Source organism: Neopsephotus bourkii, unplaced genomic scaffold (genome assembly GCF_033783945.1).
Source record: "Neopsephotus bourkii isolate Nb327-2 ecotype Australia unplaced genomic scaffold, CSIRO-AGI_Nbou_v1 NB_1388, whole genome shotgun sequence".
Taxonomy (NCBI): domain Eukaryota; kingdom Metazoa; phylum Chordata; class Aves; order Psittaciformes; family Psittacidae; genus Neopsephotus; species Neopsephotus bourkii.
In genome coordinates, this window is record NW_026901866.1 from 1,485,139 (window position 1) to 1,510,159 (window position 25,021).

Here is a 25,021-nt window from a genome sequence, read left to right on the forward strand (position 1 = left end):
GCCAGATCACAAGTTGCCACACTTCAAGTATGTGGGGAAACTTTTAAAGATATTATTCTCTTCATATTCTTAAAAAAAAAATAAAATTATATACATACATATATAAAATAAATTCTACAAAGGTAATAAAACACACTGTGGATACCAGTTAACGAGGTCTGGGAAAGTCTTAAAAAGCTCACAATGCTTGAAAGGAGCTACTTGCAGAAATGACCGAATCTGAACACTAGGGCAGAGATTCATCAAATCGTTTCCTGGCAGAATAAAAAGGCACCAACCACCAACTACACTGTGAGAAAGGAAAACTGAAAGGCTCTCCTGCACTCTCCGAGAAAACTGACGCTGTAGCCTTGCATCACAGGAGTGCTCCTAAAAATCACTGGAGAAACAGTAAGCTCCACCCTCTGATCCCTCCCCCAGCTCATCCACAGCTGCGGCCACGGCCACATCATTCCCCTGTCACGCCTGCACAGACCCATGAGTTGCACTGGCAAGGCATTCCGAGTGCAGGACACGATCACCCCCATGCATTGGATAGGAAAGGAAAAGAGGAAGGTCCCTGGCACAGAGGTGTTTTTACGTATAATTCTAATGTTGAAATACTAAATAGCAAACAACAAAGCCCAGCAGAAACAGCAAACTCACAGACATATCTACTTTAAGCAATTTAGGAGTTATAAAACTTGCCAAAATACTTTTGATCAGATGTTCTGCTTTGTGGTTGACCACGTGCAAGTCAGACTTCTATATATTTAACTAGATTAGCAGCCTTGTGAGCACTGCATCCATAAAGTCGTGTTAAGACACCAGCTACTGAGATGACTAAATCAGCTGGTCTCCACCCCATTCTCAGACACTTGCATCTATTGGCCTATACACTTTCCCCTCCAATGTTCAGAATACTACTTTTATACTGAAACAGGGGAAGTGGAAACAGTAAGATGGGGCACAGAAGGCCTTCTTCAGCAGTTCCAGAATCTGCATAATGTGCCATCAGTGACATGTGATAAATTTCAGCAAAAACAATTTTAATCTGAAATTTGAAAAAGTGTGTTGAAGAGTAACATTCCGTATTCCAAGTTGTCATCTAGTGGATTAAAACTTCTGTTAAAAAAAATACACAAGTAGATGTTAAATGGAAGTTAAACAATACTTTAGGGCTATATATTGTGGTGTTTGATATTTCAAGTGACTGATTTTAAATGCTGGCTTTAAAATTTGTTATATTTCTGGAGTATTTTGTTTTTCCAGATTTTGTGGAATGCACAGATAGTGGATTTTAAACCACTATCACAAGTATTAGAACACATATTAAAACTGAATACATTTTTTAGAGTTGCCCTTTATACAATGCTATGCAAAAATTATTTTTGAAAAGAGGTTAATTTCCTTGTAAGCAGGACTTCCATCACCACTAAAGGTCTTTGTAAACATGAAAAGCTAAGCTCAGTCTTGCTGTCTACACCACAAAATCCTGGTAGCATCATTGACAGTGTTAGGTGGGCAAGCAGTGTTATTATCAGACTCTAGCTTTCTTCTAAACTAAATCCTTTCTGTACCTCAAATAGCTGTATAAACCAGATTATTTTAAATTTGCAGGTGAACAGCTGAAAATACATGTGTCCTGATCAATAAAAAGTTCATCTCTCAATATCTTGCAGGCATGGCCTTATTTTCATCATCACAATCAAAGTGAGAATTATGATGCCATCACTTTTAAAAATACACCTCAAATTATTTGTTTCTGTTACTTCTGAAGCTACTGTTTCAGTCTGCTGGAAGGACACATTTATGAATTACAAACATAGCTACAAGCTTTCTTTACTTTTTCTACTCTTTTTGGTGGGAGAAGAAAAATAGATGAACTGATAGTATTTATTTGCCTTATGTTAGGTCTTTATATACAGTTCTATATTTTCATATATACTTTTATAAAAGGTGATAGTTGCTGTGTAAGCACATGCACACATATGTTTTCAATCTTCATCTTTAGTAAGTACATTATGCCTAACAGATGGCTGATTACCTTCCACTAATCACATAGCAATCTCGCTTTCCCCTGGTTTTCCACTCAATCAGATGCTAACACTTTTATGCAAAACATACAATGTGTGTGTCAACCATAATATAGTTCATCAATCACCACAAGACTCCTCTCCCTCATTCTGATCCCCAATTATTCACATTTGCCTTGTCTATTAAGTGCAGGCCATATATACTCTGCCAGCTATCAGATCATCCATGTTTTCCTCCAGCAGCAGTTGGTTCCTGTCAAATGAAGCTTCATTAAGCATTTTAAGCCATACAGTAGTCCAACCATTGATCAGTGGTGCAGACACTGGGCCGAGTGAATGCTAATGAGTTCTAATTTTTCTTACTGTCACACATTGTTAAAATCAGCCATAAGCATTATACAGCCACCTGTCTGTCAATTCATTCCATTCTCCAAAATGGCCCCCAAGCCCCAGAGAAACTCCATCATTAAATAATTATGTCTGCTTGCTGACTTTGAAATCTAATGATGTAAATTTTAACATCAGATTTAATGAGTTCATTGATGCTCATCTTCTAAACAGATACAGTGGAAATGAATATCTCGTACAGCCAAGTTATAGTTCCCTTTTTTCTTTTTTTTTGGGGGGGTGGTTTTTGTTTTCCACATTTCAATAGTGTCAGGAATTCTCTGCCAAGGTATAAGGCTCATTGCATCTTTCCTTGACCATGTAATCTACTGTATCTACAGCAAAGATAAACTGTGTCAGTACCCCAACAACCTGAAATACATCACATCAGTAACTACATATATGAAACTTAAATTTTATGGCATTAACTCTATTCACATAAACGGACTCTGCTGCTGATTTCCTACATGATTTAAGAAATACAGCAATTTCACAAAGCTCTTAAAGAACTGAATTCTAAGAGAGTAAATTGAGGTTTTTCTCTTCCTACCATTCTCTGTGAACACATTTCAAAAATACTTCCTTTACAATTATCATACCATTACACCTAAAAATTTCAACAAGGTGGACAGTAAGGGGAAAATTTTTCATATGGCACTGTTGGGCTTTCTATTTGATGTATGCAGACAGTGAATACAACGCTGCCTGAACTCGTGCAGGATATGGACCAAAAAACCTTGCATAGCAATGCCAATATTAAGCCTGAACATCAATGTGATTCATGATTAATGTTTTTATTGTGACTGATTTAAAGTCCATTAAAAAGCCTACCCCCAAGGCTTTAATGGTAGCAAAGCCAGACCACCAAAGATTAACCACAGAAATCCCACCATATATGTTTGAGCTCCTAATTATGTCTACAAATCAGGATATAAGACACTGCAATGACTACAAATGCTCTTTGGTAGCTGATGTTTCTCTTTATAATCCATGGTGAAGGAAAACATAGAATTTACAAGGCAAATGTTTAGCTAGAAACTGGGAATTATTGTGGCAAATCAGGAAAAGTGGAAATTCAACTGCAGAATTTTGCAAAGGATGTCTGAAAGCATAGTAGGAGAGACTAAAAAACAGATAGAGCACAAAGTCTAGGCATTCTGCAATCTGCAGGAGCCAGCAATCTGCAAGGAGCCAAGGGTGAAATAGCCAAATTGGGATTGTGGTGTACATGTCCTTTCATTTGAAAATTCTTTGGTTCTTAGGATACCAGTTCTGGGGGGCCTTTTCACCTGATGTTTATATCAGGTGAATTAATAGAAACTGTAGCAGAATTAAGCAACATATGAAAAAATACCATTTTTTAGAGGAAGAGCCTTCTCTGCTTTTGAAAAGCCATAGTACTGGAGTTTTCCAAACAGACCACAAAATGTTTTTGACAAGAGCCAATACCAAGAGCTAAAGGAATCTAAATAGCTATGGGATAAGGAGGAAGATTCTTGAATGGACAAATAATTGAGAAAAGGGCTGGAAACGGTAGCTATAAATGGAAAATGGAGAACAAATGGAGACAAACAGAAATCACAGTCAGAATCTCACAGAAACCTCTGCTACACAGAAAACTATCAAAGTTCTGTTAAAATAAAATAAAATAAAATTCATTGGCTTAATACTCAGTAGCAGTCAAAAAGCAAATCAGATTTTAGGAACATTTAGCAAAGTAATAGGAAATAATGCAGAAAAAAAAAATTACATCACTATAGAAATCCATGGTATATATCCAGCATGTTATGTGCAATTCTGGCCCCCTCACCACAAAAGGAATACAGTGAGGCTGAAAAAGAGTTCAAGTCAATCTGAAGGACAAACAGAAATATGCAATCACCCCTGTTCAAATAAAAACTAAGCAGGCTGAGAGTCTTACCTTTGAAAAGAGGTAACAGGAGGATGGAAGGGAGGCCATAAAATAGTGGGAGGTGTCCCTGCCCATGGCAGGTGGGTTGGAACTAGATGATCTTAAGGTCCTTTCCAACACTGACTATTCTATGATTCTATACCAGTTTAAAGACCATGCTATCCAGAAACTTTAAATATTGTTGTGTTTCACAACCTGGGCCTCTTTATTCTTCAAAAGAGCTCTAATCTCTTCCTCAGTGGAAGCAGTCATTATATGTCCTATGTGCTCTTTGTCCAAAGGTCTTTAAAGTGGTAGACCACAATTCCTCTCAAGGATTCAGTCCTTTGCCTAACCACCTTATATACCCTAAGGGGGTGCTTCAGCCATTCTACTTGCCATGTTTTTGCGTGCAATTCTCCAAAGGAGAGCTTGGAAAATCAAAAAGGGCCCCTTTCAGGTATTTCTTTAATGAACAGCTCAACAAAAGACTTAACTTGCAAACAACTTCCCTCCAAAGAAAGCATAACTGAAAATTTCAGCTCATTCATCATCTTCAGCTGCTTCAGTAAACTCCAAGACCCTGATCTATATTCATTTAAGTGTGTATATATATATATATATAAAGCCACTAGCATGATAATCTATGTGAATAAAAGTTTTGGGTACAAATCCAGTACACTCATCAAATCAACAATTTGCACATGTACTGTCAATTCCAGGAATTTCATAAACTGTGGAAACGGTACAATATTATGGCCCTACAATTAATCAGTGGATTAATACAGGAAGCAAAGCAGAGTTCTATTTCAGAGAAAGAGTTCACATCTCAAGAAGTACCAACTGTGCATCTTTACACATGCACCAAGTGTATCTAAAAATATATCCAATAGTTCTTGTCCAGCATTAAGTGTAATCAGAACAGATGGGGGGGGGGGGTGAAGCAGAAAAAAAAAATGGCTCTCTGAAATTAACTGAGTATTGGAATTGTCACACTGAGCCTAGAAAGCCACTCTGGAGAGAAAGGAATACTTCTCTACTGAAGAAAATATACCATACATGCTATGTAAAAACCAAAACACTGTGATGTATAGTGACGTATTGCCTGAAACACTACACAAAATTTGTACACTCCCAGCTCATAGGATTTTATGTGCTCACAAAAAACCCAACAAAAAACCAAGAGAGAGACCAGCTGGAAACGATCCCATAGGACAACTGTTACACAGCACAGGAGAAAAAATTCTACACTACAGTATGTACAGACATTGAAAACAATTGTGTAGTGCCAGACTCACACAGAGGAATATATTCAGAGCATCAAGCATACTGGGAGAAGTACTTGTGTTTCCTGGCCATTTCTGACTCAGCAGAGATTTGCCCTGCAGTAAGAAACAGTGTCTGGGAGATGATGTGGTACGAAAAGATTAGCATTAAAATAGACAAAGACAAATTAGCTGTTTATATTAATTCATAAATGCTCCAGCATCTTTTATTAGCTAACTGCCCTACACCAGCTTAGGCTTTTGTTATCCTAATTTTCACTCCAGAATGTCAGCAGTACATAGCAAATATACATAGTGCAACTTTTATATGCTGATTTTTCAACATACACATGAGCAGTTGTTGGCTGGTTTTTGGTTTGTGGATTAGGGTGGGATTTCTAAATATCCCTGCATAAAGCCATTTTTGTTATTCTAGTGGCCAGCACTAAGCAAAGCATTTGCAATCATAACATCATTTTCCCCTTCACCAACTACAAAAGTCAGATCATGAAGGATGCAAAATAATTATTCTAGAAAGAAGGTGGCCCCTTGTTCCAATTCTTTTTTCTTAAAAGAGATAACGAGAAATGTTTTTCAGGAAAACTAATCCAGAAGCTAAACAGGCTTATTAATTTCTATCATGGAAGTTGATTATGAGAAATTAGTTACTTTTATTACACAATGTGGCCTCATAATAGAACAGACAAGAAGAACCAGACAAGGTTATTTTAGCCCATTTTCAAGTTCTATTATTTCTCATCCTCTCATACGTACCATACAAATATGTCAGTTGTAGTCAACCTCCAGCTACAACGAAAGTCTTGCATCTTTCTCTAGCTGTCACTCAAGATAATCATTTGGGCTCCTTCCTTAAATTAAGGCAGTATCAGACAAGCAGTGCAATACTGGAGGCTAGGTCTCAGTCCAAAAGTTACAATTAAAACAAAACAAAACAAAAAAAAGTTATTTTTAAAAGGAAAAATAATCTACCTGAAGAATGCTGTTGGACACAGTATTAGTATGCCAGACCCAAAAGTGGAACTTCAGACATTCAAGCTGCCGCAGCTCTGATCCTAGTGATAAAATCAATCAAAATAACCAGAAGACATGTTTTGATTTCTGAAACTAGATTTGTTACACTGAATTGTAATAATGTTATTATAATAAAAATTTTTGAAGAATTCTCTACTTTTTGGAGCAAAGAACCATGCAGCTCTTAAGACCAGAGAGCCCGATCCATTTTGGAAATCAGTATTCTGTGTTATATGAGACACAACACAATGTGGTTAGCTGATCCTGGAAAATTCTGTCATGTAAGTTAAATTAGAAATAATTTAGCTGTCAAATATAAAATTTTGAGGCCTTATCTAGAAGAAGCCTATAGCCATTACTTTTTGTCTCAAATTGGGAACTGACAGAAACAGTCTAAGCTGTCTTGAGCACAAATTGATTTTTTTGTACTGAGTCATACTGAGGAGTTCTGCTCTATTGTTTTAGTTCCTGGTACTACCTAATATCAGTAATACATTATCAAACGTGCATATTCAGTTGTTTCAGACTTTCAGACATTCAGTTATCACAGTAATAGTGCACTGTAAAACATTTTCTTTGATTTGGGGATTAATATTTAATATCTATGACAATAAGGGACATCCTGTGCTGCAAGTATGAACTAAGGCTTCAGGAGCTATTCTGCAAACTCTGATATCATTACTTAGGTAAAATCCTGGCCCTTGATGGTGACATACTGATCACCTAAAGACAGATAGCCAGTCATGCTGTGTTATCAGTTGATTGACACCATCCCTCAAGATAATGAGTACAATTGCTTTGCCCCATTCCTTTCTACTGCACAATATTTAAAAAAGGAAGCAGCTTTGTCCACCTAGGAAAATATTACAGTGGAGAGATATAACTTGGACAACAACTAATGAAAACCAACAACAAAATAATTAAACAAGAAATGAATACACAAAAGTTTTCACTCATATAGCTCAAGTGGTTTATTGATATATTTTCTATCATGGAAAATTCATCCTTACTGTAGCAAAGGAAAACTCTCAGCCATTTCCCACTGTTCATGAAAAGCAGTGTTCTTGCTTTTTGCCAATCAGAACTTCTTTAGGAAAAAAGTATTCCTCTTGTAAACTTGCAAGTCATACTTCTCAAAGTCCCACACAATTAAGTAGTAAGATAATATGCAATCCCCCAAATTGCAGATACGTATGGGTACAAATTTTGGTTTAAAGCTTAACAATTTGTAATTGCGGGTACTTTAAGAGGGACAGAACTCTGTTTCTTAATGGCAACCAGGAAGGTGGGAGCAGGGTGGAGAATCAGTACTATTCAGCATCATCTATAAAATTACAAGCATGTTTTCACTGTTTACACAAAGTGGTTTGTTATCACAGGCACCTGCCTACAGTCTAGGGCTATATAAGGCCGACTAGATGTTATTGCAACTGTTTCTTAATGTACGCCATTAAAAATGGCACAGGAATTCTGGAAGATACGGCTTGAAGCATCAGTGCTGTCTGCTTGGGAGTTGGACTCTGGTTCATCAAGGAAAGGGAAGTATATAGGTTTAAAGCTTAGAGGGAACAAGGACCTCTGAAAAGAAGTTCTGCTTACTCTGGATACCTTTTTTTCTTTATCCTGTCTTCCCCATTGATTTTGACTCTTGTGTGAATGACCATCACAGCCAGAAGAACATCCACTTTCTATTGTGGGTATGAGGGAAGGTAGAGGACTGCCAGGTGGTGATGGAAAGCCTGGTGGTGGCACTGTTATATATCCAGCTGCCAAGTTGGAGGGGTTGGGAGGAAGGGTTGTTTAAATGGGTGGGTGGAGCTCCTGGAGAGGAAAAAGGATGTGGCTTGGTAAAATTGTCTACTTCAGGATTAGATCATTCTGAAAGAAACTGTATGTTGCTGTTTTCACTAGCATGCTGCCATCCTCCCACCCTGCTGCTGATGATGATCTGTCCAATCACATCTGTCGTGACAGGTAATCGCCTGTTTGTTGGAATTCCTGATTTGAATAAGGCAGGATGAGATGTGAAATCAGGTTTGGCCAACTGCACTGCCAATTGTTTCTCCAAATTTCCAGTTTTCTACCATAATTTTATTTCTGAATGCAGTAACTCATAGAACTTCAAGTGCCATTGACATTCTCTTGTTTTTCAAGTAAATTTTAATACTATATTCACTGAACCCATACGTGAAATAATCGGAGAGATCAGCTACTGGCTTTCTCCAAAGATTATCTTCAAAAGAATCTGTATCTACTTCCAGAAGTAGCACACCATTTATACTCCCTGGTGCACCTAGATCCACCCCTTTAACTTTTGCACCAGAAGATCCACATTATTATTATTAATTATTATTATTATTATTACTGAGCCTAGTAATAGAAAATAATAGGGATATTCCAGCTGCCAGAAAGTCACCAGCAGAAACAGTGGATATGCTGGAAATGACTGTGTTCCCAGCAGCTGTGGAATTAAATGCTATTTATAGAGCCTGCACAAATGATAACATTTTTTCCAGAAAAATCTTGAAACCAGGGAAAAGCTAAGAGGGATGGAAAGAGAGACGAAAAGTCTCCTGGGAAGGTAATTTTCTTTGCAGTTACCAAAATCTGATACAATTAAGATGACATGGAGGTTTTCTGCATCACTCTCCTAATTGGTAACTACACCCCTTGATGACATTTTAAACCGGAACAGATGCTTCTGTATTGTACAGATTTACTTTGCTAAACAAAAGGAAAACTGGCATCCTTGGGTGACTGGATGTTTCTCCTTTATGTTAAGACAAATTGATACTTATTTGTGGAATGAGAACTATGACAGCTTAAAAATTCCTCTAAGCTTAGAACAGTAATTTATAATGGACAGTGTAATAACACAATTATCTTTTCCAAGCTTGTTCTTTCTCTCACTGATGAACAGTGAAAACCACAGGAAAAGCAACTATAGGTTTACCAAAAAATTGAAGAATGAAATTGGAGTTTAAAAAAAAAAAAAAAAGGATTTGTGTCTCTTCCATTCCTTTACTATCACATGGGCTCACACTTAGATCCAGCTCTGAAAAGTAGTAGTGCACAGCCCCCACACAAACAGCATGTCTGCATCTAATCTGAATACAAAGTGTTTTCCCATTAGTTTAATTACATCTGTGTTCTATTAGTATTTTCCAAGTCCTTAGCATTTTAACAGCTCTAGACTCAAGTTTTCTTCATATTCTTTTCTCTTCAATGTTTTAATCATTTTCTAAACCTGGCTTACTGAGGATTTTGGCCTACATCACAGCAATTACAGAGAAACATCAAATCATGTGCTTAATTGAATTATATAAATTGCCCAGCTAAAGTCACATATGATGTCTGTTTATGTGCTTAAGATCTAGGCTGTGTCAAAATAGCTAAAGGCAGCATTTTTTATAGCGGTAGGTAGCGCTAGCTTCATCCCTGCCTTTTAAGCTCAGAAGATTTTGTTGTCAGGTGAACAGAAATAGACCCATATTGGGTGTTTCTGAGGATGTCATATTACATCTTCTGCAGCCAAGGGTACACCCACAATGACCTAACACCCACAAATGAATTAAAAATGAGAATAACTAGGATTTGTTATACAAATCATTCCTTGCAAATTTTAAGTCCAGCTGGAAATCTTTTTCAAAACTTAGGACTATTTTTTTCAGCAATCTACATATTCCTTTAGATTCCTTAAACTCACTTTAGAAAAAAAAGACTTAAATTTCTTACTCTCTGTCACTGCTTTCACTTTTTATTGAGGAATTTGCTGCCTCTTCAAAACAGACATGCTATTCTGTTCTTAGTACTGCATTATCTGATTGCACACACAGTGTTAAAGGTCAAAATGAACACAGAAACGATTTTCAACTAAATTCAGTCTGAAATATTGTTAAAAATATAAAGTGTACAGTATAGTGTATTACAAATTGAGCAATACATTTTAAAATAAACTTGAGAAATTTTACTTTGTATTACAAAGCTGTCGACACCATTTCTGTGATGACTTCTATATATTTTCCTTGAGTAGCAAAAGCTTCCACGTGAGTTACAAACTGATCCTAGGGAAAAAGTGAGTCTTCAGTGGAAAGGAAGAATGTTATAGAGAAATGAGAGGACTAATTCTGCTACTGTTAAAAACACAAAAACAGACAAAAAATGGTAAAAAGCAGCATCTGACAATAAAAATTTCCAACTGGCAAATTAAAGTAGTTTAAAAAAGTATTTTAATTAGAAATATTACATTGACATCAAGCTGTTTGGATTCACTGCATCCTGGTTTTTCATTAATTAAGTAACATTAATTGAAGGCAGTTGAATAGTTGCCCTACAGAAATACTCCAGTTTCAACTTAGTTCTTTGTAAGTAAAATTGTCATACAGTGCTATGGAGTCTTATCCCATATACCAAAAAGTAATTCTAAATGACAAGACATGCAATTCTTTTTTAAGTGTATCTTCTCACTGAATATTCTGAAACCTGGAATAATTCACTCAGACAGTTTATGTACCATTGTGTAACAGAAACGCATAAATGAAACACAAAGATGCAATGAAGTAGTAAGAGTTTTTCAGTGTGTCGGAGTATCTGCATGAACAGCATTATGAACATCACTTATTTTTCATTATTTAAATATAGAGATTAAACAATCAGAAGAATGTAGCAGTGCCAAAGGAAGAGGTGAATTTTGGCATTTGCTATTGCTCCCTGTAAGAGTTTTAATGCATATCTGGTTTAAAGCATCTTTCTTTGTGTAAGCATCCTTTTGCATTAGCAGAGCATAATAGCAATGGGCATTCTCTTCTGCAACACTAATAGCCTCATTTTATCTTGATGTTACCAAATAGCTTTAGTCAGAATAGAAGCTTTTTGCCTACCAGAGAAAAGGACAGTACTGAAAACTAACTTAGAAAGTTAACTTGAAACAGTAGCTCTTCAGAGTAACACGCAGTGACAGCCTTTGCCATCCCTCTACTTCCCTGAGTTTCTTCTGAGAGAACAGATCTAGTCATCTTTAAAAGACACAGTGACAGGACTGGAGGTAGCAAATGCATTTCTCTAGTGAGGAAAGAAAAAAGAAGCTGAAATAATGCAAGTTTTCCCATAACAGCCCATCCAATTTCTGAGATAATTACCTATTCACGCATGCAGGCAGGGTTTCCCATGGCAAGAGCATGGGGCCTGTTAACCCCAACATCATGCTTACAATGAGGAGAAGTAAACACTGATAAAACACAGTGGCTTTTTTCAATACAAAAAAAAAAAAAAAAGGAATATATTCTAAAAAGAATTCAGAAGCAGCTGGCTAGTTCAGGGATCTTGGAAAGAATCATTTGGTGGGGAATCAGACAAGGTTGTTTTGAGTTAGATTCCACAGGGATTAACAAGGCCCAATGCTATTTGACATTTTCACCAGTAATCTAGAGTCAAATATAAAAACACTGCTTACAATGTTTGCAGATAGACAAACTAGTGGAGAGCTAAAGAATTAATAGTCCAGGTCTGTTATGACAAGAAGCCCTCCCCAGTTTTCCAGAGGAGGCCTAGTGGTGGCTAAAGTCATGCTTTTCAAAAACTAGCCCAGTAAATAACATGCATTTTAATCTACATAAACTTAGAATTGCACACCAAAAGATCATGGAATGAAGTCAGTAACTAACATATGAGGGTCCTGACTCAGAAAAGAAATTAAGGATTGTTAAGCAAACTTAAAATAAGCAGTATTAGTTAACACTGTGATCACCTGAGTTAATACGATTTTTGGAACAAACCAGGAGATGGTTAGGAAAAATGATATACACAAATAATCGATTTTTCCTACTGTTGTAGGAAAAAACTAGCACTACCTCTGAGTAAAAGTAATATTGAGCCTGGAATGCTGTGTGGAGGTGTGGTACACACGTTTCCAAAAAAATGTTGAAAAACTGGAAAATGTGTGTCAGAAGTCATTGAAGTAATAATAGATGCTTAAAATTGGAAGGCATAAAGGGCTTTATCTGTTTAACATATCAACAGGGAAACTGAAGGACATTTTCCAGGGAGAGCATGGAAAGAGAACATGGAGAACACATGAACTTCCAAAGAATGTTTTCTATTAAAAAGCAGAGACAAGCTCAGGTGTGAAAGTTGAAGCTAGAAAAGATCAAATTATGAAAGAAGTCTCCAACAAGAAGGGCAATTAAAAATGATAATCAAATTACTGAAAAATTACAGCAACTGTTGCTTAACAAGACAGGAAAATAACAGTTGGCCAAATAGTTGGTCTTAGACCCCTAGGCCACACTGTGTTTCACAACACTACAGTAAGAATGCTGAACTACCAGGAAATTAAGCATCTGACTCCTTCTGATCATGCTCTTGTTTTATTTCATTACTGTTCTGAATATCTAACACAAATTCACTGCCACAGTCCCTCTTCCTCCACCAAGAGAATAATTAGTAAACACATGTTGCTTTGTAAGCAATGGATTTTACCATTTGCTACCATTACTGAAATATTTTCTTTTGTGCAAAATAAAATATTTCAAAACATTTTGGAAGGGGAAAGAGATATAAATGAAAGAAGCTTACACTGAAAACCATTTTTAGTATTTATGATATTTTTTTTCCTTTTACTGTGTCTTGCTGTGTTTCTACAGTTAGAAACTTCAGCGTGGTTAAATCCAACTAAAAAAAGAAGTTCAGAAAATAAACAAAGTGTCACCTTTAGGATAGTCTTGAAATACTCTTTTACAGTAGAGTTGCAGTAACATGATTGATAATGCAATGAGCTTATTCCGCGTGCCCTCGTTTATATTAGTGTATCATTTGATTCAGCCTATTGGTAATATAATATTCTGATACCAAAAATAAGTTTCAAAAAGAGGTGTTTATTCTAAATTGGAGAGAATAGCTCCGTTTCCAAAAGTGCAGAGTCAGAGGATCAGGAATAGGTAGGCTGTATAATTATATCCCCTGCAAACACAGCCTGAAAGGAGGGACATAGACCTCCTCTTGCATTCCTTTTCACCCCTTTCTTTAAGAGTGAAGAAATAAATCTATAGAAGGAGAGAAAAATAATTTGTATTCAAATTTAAAGAATGTAACCTCAACAATGATTCCATAAATCAGGAACTACAATTTACCAATTTACTTAATGTATATACTTTTGTTCTTTTTCCTTTTTTTATGTCATATAGGACATATTCATTAAATGCTTCTGTTTGATTCATAAGATTCCTGAACAGACACTGAAAGTTCCGTATTTACATTCATAGTCATTTCAAAGGCATTGCAATATATTCTGTAATTGCAGCAATCCTGTATATAGCTGCTGTCTGTATTACTCAAGGTTTCATTCTGCTAGACGTTTTTTCTTTTGACACTGAAGCAATTGAAAATTCACTGACTCACAGAACTTTGAAGAGCTGCAGATTTGTTTATATAAATAAGATTTTAGGAACAGCAAGTCTGCCTGCAGTTCCTGTAAAACTGCTATGACACACCATGTGATTGTTGTCAAACCACAACCATCATCTGCACTACCGACTTGGCTTACTCCATTTCACAATGAGGGATTTATAACTTCACTTCTGCATTTCATGATCTGCATATTGGATCTTTTCTGTTGAGCTCTGGAGTAAAAGAATAGCAAAGCATGACTCATAGCCTTGAAAAAACCATGACCCTGCCTTGGGGAAAAAGTACACACAAGCTCTACAGGATCTTAGCTGACACCAAGAAAAAGAACGTTAGCATGGCTAAACAGTAAGAGTTTATATCAATTGCCATTACCACAGCTTTTATCTATATTATATGCGATATGGAGCTGTCAGTGGATAACTCTTTGCAGTAGGTATAAACAGTCCTGATGCATTTTGTAATCCAAGCTCAAAAGTTTTGCATCTCATATGGTCAGCAGTCATTCAGAGCAGAGCTGCTCACCCTCAGACAGACACTGGCTTCTCCAGGCACTCCCATCACGTACCTATGCATGCATACATGTGCACACATATATGTGCACTATTGTGCAACTGAATTTTGGCCAGTGACAGCGTTGGCTGCACACATACCTTACCACCTTGTGAGCTTGTGACCATGCTTGAACGAGTCACAAAAGCTGCAGCCCCAAGTCCAAGGTCATTTTAGGACAGGTGACAAGAGGGGAGCTCATTGAGCCAGATGACAACTGATCACAGGCTAATTACTAGAAACTCAGCTCCAGCATTTTCTCTAGGACACAGCAACAGTAAGGGGTGAAATTTCTCCCCTGACTCCAGATGGAACAATCAAGGATTGTTACACTGCATGTCACAAAACTCTCCTCCAGTCCAAATTAGGAAAAATCAATTATTTGTGTATATCATGTGCCATACAAACATGGGATAAACCATGGGCTGAGCAGCAGGTGGGCTGATAAGAACCAGGTGGGCGTTTTGCAGTCTGACAGTACTGTGTACAGAATTGAAACCCCAAACTACAATGCTATCAGTGAAGGCAGCTATGCAGCAAGGGCTATGTAATTCTACTACTACCCTATACCTGCCTTCCCTAACTCCAGAGGTGCACTCATGCTGCCAGCTGTGCAAGCCCTGGTAGTTGACATTGCAATGCCTACTGCAGACTCTGCTTTCAAGAGCTTAAATTTGTCACCAACCCACAGTATTTTGAAAAACCATAACAGATTTGCTGGGTTTTCCTCCAGCATTAGTATCATTTTCTTTGGAAGTCCTTTATAAGCACAGTTGTCAGCTTTGCAGCTATCATTTTTATTACATTGTTGCGTTACAGGCCATTAACACAAGTTCTCTTTATCACCTCATTTGCACATTGTAAGGTTCATGATGCATTATACCTCTAGCACAATGCAACCATTTTTACTAAGTTCAACAAAAAACTGCCCTTAAGGCCACAAACATTAATCACTGCTTTCCCCGCCAATGTTTTGCTAAAAGTCCTTTACTAAAAATCTATGCAGTGGCTCCTGTCTGCATGTGCGGCTTGTTAGTAAAGCAACGATTAATAAAAATGCATCTCCCTTGAGAAACAGATGTCACAAGCAGCTTTGAAAATTATCATTTACATTCATTTTTTTAAAAAGTGTCATAAAACATGTAAAACCTGGACAAGTAACTCCTGATCATCTGCGTACATCTCACATCTATGGATTCCTCCCTGGAGTGTTATTCCTACAAAGTTTGTCTAGAGATGAAACTGGGGAAGTACTAATTCTGAAGTTGGTACTTCACATAATTAGCATGAATCTCACTACAGATTGGTATTGCATCTAATTTAAAAAGCTGTTTTCTGCACTGGTCTGAACAAGCTCCATTCTTTAGGATATATGGTAGGTCCATTATCTACCTTATATAGATTGGTTTATAATGCAATGTATATATCAAGGTAATTTTGCAAAATCAGTACATATTAAAACAGAGGAATCCAAAATAGCAATTTGTAACCTAGCAAGCTACAGTTCTATGTAGCATGTATCTAAAGATTAAATTGATGTAAAAGCCACGTTTACACTTATAGGGTGTATAGGGTTTACACTCCTGTAATGCACATATGTGTGTGTGTTCTTGTGTCTAAGTCCCTGTTGTCTTTGTTTGCATTTACTGTTTCTACCCTGGACATGACTTTTTCCAATATTTCCACAGTCTAATACCTCAACCTACAGAAAGAGTTTGTCTTTCAGCCTTCCTCTAGACTGCTAATATTTTTCTTGGCCATTATAAGCACTTAAACGTGTTTTGCCCTTTTGGTATATAACAATAGATGTATGTAATGATAAACTTAATCAGGAAAAACACATAATATAGTATACATTTCATGTGTACAAACCAAGTCACAAGTCTGGGGCAAGTCACTTCTCAAATGTATTTTTGTTTTATGTTGCACTGTTCCAAAGAAGGTTCTAATACTACGGAACACAAGAGTACCCAAGGAGCTCTAGTTTTCTTACCTCTATTTTTTTACATTTTAAAACTTAATATTAACAAATATTTAAACAACTATATGGTGAAGCAAAGAAAAATACAGATGCATCCATAAGTTTAGAGAAGTTAATATGTTCTGTCATACTGTGTAGTGCTAGATGGAATATCAACACAATCTTACTTTAGTGATGACAGCACATTATAAATACTGTCCTTAAAACAGTTAGCGTCCCCAGGCAGAGATAACAAGAGGTTAGCTATTACCTACATAGACAAAAAAAGGATAAGTCAAAAGACCAATAAAATGAGATTAACATGCCTACTTTTGGCAGTAACAGCATTTTGATGACTGCCTTGTAGGTTGCCTGAGACTGTGAAATTATAGTAAGACTACAGTCATTAACATTATCCAAAAAGATCTCAAATCCCTTGGAAGCTTATGAGGTTCAGAGCAAAGTGGTTTGTATGCATTAGTTTAGAGATGGACATTTATTCAGATGCCCAATTCTAAAATCTAGCTGCCAATTTGCATCATTAAAGTAACCCAGCTCTAGATGAGTCTGAACTCCTTAGCATCCAGTAAAATCTCTGAGGCATCAGAGAGTTCCTGTTCTTGAGCATGTAAATAGACACCTAAATCTGTAATCACCATCTCATACTAAGACCCCAACAGGATGCATAAATTCCCCAATGTCCGCCACATAGAAACTGCTCAAGCTGACATGGTCAAAATATGTCACTTTCAGAGACTGAACTGAGGGTTTGGAAAACTTGAGTTTGGAAAAGCTGATTAAAGCTGCTTTCTTTGGAAGTGAGACAAATTTAAATGCCCGTGGTGGAGAAGGGATTTGAAACAGATCTCCAGCTTCCCAAGAGATAGCTTATCCTCTAAGTCACTAGGCTTGCAATCTGAAGTCAATTTCAGCTGTTTCACCTGGCTGCAGTAATTAAACACACACTAAACTGCTCTCCAGCCAAAGGTTTAAACAGCTCATGTAGGAGTCCAAAGATCTCTATCTCATTCACAAGGTGCAATTGATACCTCAAACAAAAAGAAGCAGAGGGCATCATGAAATCTTTTAGCCCATTCCTTACACCCTCATGCCTAGGATATTTTCCAACTATTTCTCTACTTTATCTGTACATGATGTGAAGTCTTTACCTCTTATCCCAAGTCAGAAAAATAATTTGTTAAATGCAAAGCCACAGGTCTGAGTGGACAGACATCGGAGCTGGGAGAAAGAGTTTGAACACACTTTTAAATTATAGCTTTCTTTATGTCATGCTGGTTTTGTTTTAGAGAGATTTTTTTTTTTTTTTCAGTTTAAGAAGCTGCTTGTTCAATATGCTGGACTCTATGAAACACATTTCATTCCTCCATGTGCCTGGAATTTAATTTGGCATTGTTAATTCCAGAAGTTAGGAAGTCCTTTGAAGCTACACACTGAATTTGAGCAATACTGTCCTGCTCCTGATAACACTGTAAAATGCTGCACTGTTTTATCATTACCCTTTTCAAAAAAGTAGGTACAATTTGCATTTTCCAAAGCCCACCTAATATTAGACTCAAGCATGCTCAAATCTGCCATAACTTTCTGTGCCTTCTACAGAAGTATTAGCAAGCTTTGCAAAACATGATATTTCAAGGTGAAAAAAAAACATATTTAAGGACTCTTCTTAAGGCCAGAGTTGGCCATTATTATTATTTCATTGAACGCTCCAAAGCTAGAATCTGACTGTAAGAAACTATTTTATAATTTCAGGTTATAAGTGCAGACTAATGCAGTAAGTTCTTTGTCTGCACAACTTACTCTGCTTTGGTGTGGAGATAAAACAAAATCTCAGGGTTTCCTATGAAACAGGAAAAAAAAAAAGAGTAAATTTTAAACATGGGCAGACAAGGACATAAGTGAGAAGAATCTCTTAACTCACGAAAAGTGTGACTAGGACAGAGAAAGTTCTTATGATCAGATGTCACCCTAATTACAGCATGCTGCTAAGGCAACAATTGTACACTTCACAAGATCTTAAAACTATTTATTGTTCCACATCAAGGAAAAATGAAAATCCTAAACCAAACACTTTGTATATGGCCTGTCTCTCCAATATATGTCTTCCAAATAATCTCTTGCTCCTTTAAAAGATTTCACTTACTCTCGTCAGCAAGTTTCAAGTATGTAGGTCTAGACTTCTTCCCCAAGTAATTCACAGGAAAAAGCCCAGCATAACAGAGGTCTGGCAAGAAAACAGCTTTGAGTTCATGATCTTTTATTTTCGCTCTTCATAATTAACATATATCTACATCTACAGAAGTTACCTGTGTAGAATTTATGCAAATAAGGGGAAAAGGGTGATTGCTTTTTTAAAAGTAAAGATTGAATATAAATACAATGTGAGATAAGCTAGCTCTCCAAGGATGAGACTTCAGGGGATAAACACAGTAATACTGCCCAGAATAGTCTTCTGCCTGCCTTCACATGGTTATATTGTGAAGCTATCTGCTGTCTGTCCTCAAGACAAACACACAAACTCATAGCTCAGGAGGAACAAGCTACCTTTGCACTTGCTGAATCCTTACACTGGAAGGCATCTGCAGTCCCCAGAACAAGTAACACAGACAGCATCTGGGGACCTACTGAAGTCACAACAGCCTTCCTGAACTGAAGCACTGCTTTCTTTGGTCTGTTCTCTGCCTCCATAAAAGTGCCTGTTTTTTAATCTTTACTCAACCTGAGGTTCTTGCTTAACTTCTAATTAATCCTGCAGAAGCACCATAACTATGCATATCTGCTGGGGGACTGGTTTGTTTTAAAATCACTCTCTTTTTGTTTACAAGAGAAATATCCACCAGTATAGACTGTTTGCTAATATTTTCTGATTTTTTTTTTAATGTATGCTATTTTATTCTCTCATAAACACCATTAAACATGCAATAGCTGAAAGGCTAAACAGAGGTGAGTAGTGCTCCATACCAATGCTTTTCAGTGGAAGAAAAAGATCTTTCTTTCTGAATAGAATCATAATGATCACATAGGTACAAATAAGGGGGATAAAACCCCATGCAATTTTAGAGCTTGGATCAGTTACTCATGGACAGTGAATTTTCTAAGAGGCTCAAGGCAAAATAATAGAACTCCTTTAAATCAGAAAATAAAAAACTGTGACAACTGCCTGGTTGCTGCCTCTGGACTGCCCTGCAGCTTCCGCTGTAACCTGCAGCAGGTAACACCCTGATGTAAACTGTTCTTTGATAATAAATATATGTGGGATACTCTGCATGGGCTAGAGCACAATGGAAGTGAAGGTGACACTCATTTGCTGCAGAAAATCTGTAAAATAGTAAAATCAAGCAACCTGGAAAGAGGGCCAGACCTTGTACAGAAAGCTTCCTTCTGAATCAGGATAAAACCCCAGCTGTCAGCTATCTCAGGCTGCAGATAAAGAACTATAGGAGCCGCTGTTTGGGGAGATACCAGGATTTCATAGGGAGAAGCAAGAGATCACAATCGCGCAGAGGAGTAGCTTTAACTGCTCTGCCATGACCCTCACTGACTCAGGGGCAGACTGCCTGCAGGCAGAAGTCTGTGGGGACCAGGGAGGAAACGGCTGGAAGTTGTTTCCTGCAAGTTCAACTCTCAGAAGTAATAATACGTGCTGTTGGTCCTCAGTCACCTAACCCAGCTGGGAAAGCCAGGCAAGAATTTGTGTGTTCTTCATATTTATGCATTCAGGAATACTCTCTTAAAGATATATATATACACACACACACACACACATATGGTTTTTTTTCCTAAATTAATGGAAGAACCTGAAATACAGGCTAAGCAGGAGGCCAGAGTGTGTCAGAATGGAGCATTCTCTGCAGTACATCTTTGCTGCTGCATAACAGGATTACACAAGCTGTAAGAGCAAGGGGGTGTATTGCAAAGGAAGGAAAAGGAGAAAAGAGCCATCTATGAAAATATTCTGCATACGTTAACTTTGTATTCATATAAAACATTAAAAAATGCTACATTTTCTCTTTTCAAGTAAAATACAAAGACAAACGTGTTTAGATTAACAGAAGATTGATTTAGTTTTGGCAAAACTTTTTGTAAGTGCATTTGAATGCACACAAAACCAGCATCACATTGCTCTGTTTGCAATAAATCTTTAAGGAGAAATCATATGAGAATTTGCATAGCTGGTAAATTTTCTGCACACCATGTTCACAAAAAAACACATCTCTTAAAAGTCCCAGCTGTCTTCCTTTGAAATGCTCCCCTATCAAATAAGAGATGATGATATGCCATGGTAAACAGAAGAAAGACAAAGGGAAAACACACCCCCAAAAGGGCAACGTTTGGATTCACTCACGCAAGAATAAGGCATGCTTTGATGCAAATGCACCTTATCTTTATAATTTATGTTCAAGTAGTTCACAGCAATCAATCAGAGTCAAATGAAACCATAGACAAGAAACCTGCACACATGCAAATTCAAACTGATAATAAGGATGGCTGTTTTTATGAGCATCATAATGAACAGTACCTAAACAATCAAGGCTGACTAATGAACTGGTTTGGAGTCTTTGGTGAAAGACTTCTATAATGCATAGTGGAACTAGAACACTACATTGTAATGCTAATTAGGTAAATAACAGTTGGTAGGCAAAGAAGTTTTCTGATACATTTCAATATCACAAAGGAGGGAACAGATCCCCGTGCCTTCCCCTAGGCACAGCATAATTCTAAAAACTAAATAAAAAAAATAAAAAATTAAAAAACAAATATAAAGGGGGCCACTTCTGTAAGTCGGATTAATGCAGTGAACTACTGTTTGTTTTGGTCAAGATCATGAACAAGGAGACCAAACTGTTGCTGGCTTTTTAATTTTCTAAATATATTCATATTCCAGTTATTAGCTCTGCATAAACTAAAAATCTAGATCAGTACAGTTTTGAAGTCTCCTCCCTCTCTCCTCTCCATGCTTGTCTTGCAGTTTTCTTTCGAAATGCACACAACTTTAAGTCTTATCAACTCTGATGGCATGATGCACCATGACTTATTTTTTTAAATAACTAAGTACAGTTAGGAAAAAAACAAAATGAAGAGGAACATCATTTACCCTGGGGTTATAGAGCTACCAAAAACTGGTACTAGAAAATTCTTTCTTGTTTCTGTGGCTCAGTTATTTTAGCATAAGATTCAGAGAAGGTAAAACATATCAAGTATAAAAAGTCAACTTTTCAAAAATTGATATTTTCACAGGTTTTTTTTTAAATTTCTAGAACAAAAGTGTGTTTGTAATTATGTACCATATAAAAGTTATTGTAAACCCATGAAAGAAATACAAACAGGTTATTGTGTTCATAATGGGATGTAAAGAAAAATGGAAACAATTGAAGTCCAACAAATAAAGTTAGCTCAGACTCCTGGGGCTTACTCAAGAGCTGCTGCTCTCCTCAGAGCAACTCCAGCAACATCCATTACAAGCTCAGTTTTCCTGCAACATTGATGTTGCTAGACAGGAGTACACGGAATATCTGCATATGTCATGTTTAGATAATATTTAATGGATCCAAATTTTGGAAATTTATTGGAGGTAGAGAATATGTACATATGTAGAACTCATTTTGGTTGTATTTTATATTTAGTGTGCTTTGGGGGAAATTAAGCCACATATAGTCATAAAGCACCTTTACTCTAAATTGACAAACCATTTTGAACCTGTTAAGCACATGAAAAGGAAAAAGAGATTTGCACACAGTCAAGATCCATACAGTCTGAAGCTAGAACACTGTTTTGTAATATGGAAATCTTGGACTTTTTGTGAACCTGCAGATTACTTTTGCCTGTTCACTAATTGCAAAACTGCAAAGAGATCATCAAAACCAGTAAAATTATATTTCTGCTCTCATTTTCATGGAGTACAAGAATTAGCCTTGGAAATTTCAAGGAGCAATTCATGGTATACTGCAACCAACTGTAAATTTCACCCATATGAAGAATATGGTCTTTTTTCAAGACCATATTGCCTGATTGACCATGGAAGCAAAAAAGCATGAAGACAGGAGGATAAGTCTCCTGCCAATAGTAAGTTCATATTTTACAGTATGCTTTTTAAGTATTTTAAAGATACTAAAGCACCTTAAAGAAATTCTCACTGTTTGTTTCCTTATTCTTTTATTAATGCTAGCAAGTCCGTATTTTCTCTCATCTTTTTAAAAAAATGCTTTCTCCCTCTCTCAAAAGAAATCTGAAGAAAATTCAGCCTGAGGTATTTATCCATCTGGAAAACTTCATGTCAAATGGCAAACATTCATAAAGGTTTTACATACCACTTTACACAGACATATAAAGAAAAAAGAGGTTGCCTGTATATAAATATAAATGCTTTCATATCTTTATGTAACTATCAGGCACAAATAAATAGGTCTCATACAGGACTATCTTGTCTAGGAGATAGATTGTATTTTTGCTTGAATGGGCGCAATTTACATAACTGCAATAATTTCTACATCTTAAGTTTTTGTCTATGACCTGCCTATTCCCACTCTTCACAATCACAAAATAGCCACTGAATGAAGGAAAGGTAAATAGTCTTTGTATAAAATTTCGCAAACCTGCAAGCTAAATGTAAAGGTGAGGTGAGGGGGAAGATTTACAAGTGAGAGAAAGGAATTATCTTAAAACAAACAGCATAAGCCCCTTGAAGTTGATCAGACCCAATTAGGTTAATAGAGTTACACTGATCTGCTCTGCTTGCAGAACCAGTTCACATCTGTTCGTTCAAAGATGCAGAAGAAACACACTGGACCTTGTTTCTAGCTGAGCCTTGGTTCTAATTGTACCTTATCACTAGTTAAATACAAGTTGAAGAACACTGTCACCCTCCTATCACTAAGATGCTTCTGGATACTTCTCCCAGTAGAGTGGAGAAATACCGTGATCTGCTTTCTTTGTCTTAGTGGTGGTCATTTTATAATCTTCTAATCCCATCATAATATTCACATATACTAGCTTTTCAATTCTGTCTCTCATCTCTAGCTGCAGATCCAAGCCTGCACACATATAATCATTTTCAATAACTTCTCAGCACTTGATTCTTTTGATGAGTCAGAGATCATTGCTCTGGCTGGTATACAGCCTGCAGTTTGAACAATATGGATTTATAGCATACTCCAAGCATAGAGAAAGCATCCTGGGGTTGCCATCATGGCACATGTAGCTATCAAACAGGACTAGAAATACATGTATGCTGTCAGTATTTCCACTACTTTGGTTTCTAGACTAGTACAAGTCATATCACAATGATTTAAAGTGCTAGTGGCTGGTCTGCACCAATACTCCTATAAGAGCTGTGTTAGTGAGGGAAATAGGAAGAGTGAAATGAAACAAGCTTGGGATAAAAAACAAATCTGGTACCCCTAAAATAAGTTTTCACTACAAGTTAATTATGGTTTTAACAAGTTTTCTCTCTAACTTCTCTGCCAGCCAGCAAAACTCTCAAATCCAAACCCTAGTTCTCTAGGCTTCAACCAGCAGGTAAGTCAGAGAGGTTTGACCTCGGTTTAGTTCAGTACAGGTTAATGACTCATCTCTGAGCATACAAGCGTGGGAGCTGACAGCACTTCAGTGCATTTACTGAGGCTTCCTTCCAACTCAGCTACATTCTCAGGTTTGCTCTTTTTGCCCTTCTTTATTAGAAATGTGGTACCTTGCCTTGATTTTTACATCCTGGGCTATCCGCCTGTATTTCTACATACACATACACAGCATTTCAACAGAAAGGGTTGACCTAACAAGTCCTCCTGACATGCTGCCATGAAAAAAAAAAAAAGAAAAAAAAAAAGAAGAAGATTCTGGAATATCTTGTAAAGGGAATATCAATAGGACTCCTTACATTGGAGAGGCATTGGGATGCAGCAGTTCCACCCCCAAAATATTAAGCAAAGGCCCCTTTGAGCACAAAGGGGCTCAAACCCAAAGTTTTTGAGAGTATGTGTGAAAAAGCTAGGACTCAGATTCAACAGAGTATGACATGAATTTACTAAGAGGAGTTTGACCCTTTCCTTTTCTCAGTGGCTACATTTAGGCAAGAAAAGAGGGGTAGTCAAGAAATAACAGCTCCAAGAACAAGTGAAGACAAAGACGTGGGGCTGGTGCCCACACCCACTCTGCTGACAGATTCATGGCTCAGTTTTTGAAGAATTCAGTGACAGGGAGAAGAATCAGAAGGCATCAGGTACTGCATCAAGGAAAGAAACAGGGAAGTACGTTAGGACTTAAAGCAAGTCCTTCTTCTGTTATAGTATCATTTTGCTGTTGAAATTAAAGCTGAAGAATTATGGTTTTCCACTCTTGCCTCCGAGTCATTCAGAAGAGAATTGAAGCTGGGAAAAAAAGTAAGCATAGAAATAGCAGACGATTCTGTTTGGCAGCACCGTGTGCAACTAGCACAAGCAGAGCAGAATGTACAAAACCAGGTATCCATGTCTATATATGCTTTCCCTATGTGCACTTGCTGACA

General features: G+C 37.0%; 1 protein-coding gene across 4 annotated transcripts in view; it reads right to left on the bottom strand.

The window, feature by feature from the left end:
• Positions 1-25,021, bottom strand: part of AKAP6 (A-kinase anchoring protein 6) — a 281,727-nt gene that overhangs the window by 230,419 nt on the left and 26,287 nt on the right. The gene's annotated exons all lie outside the window — the stretch shown is intronic.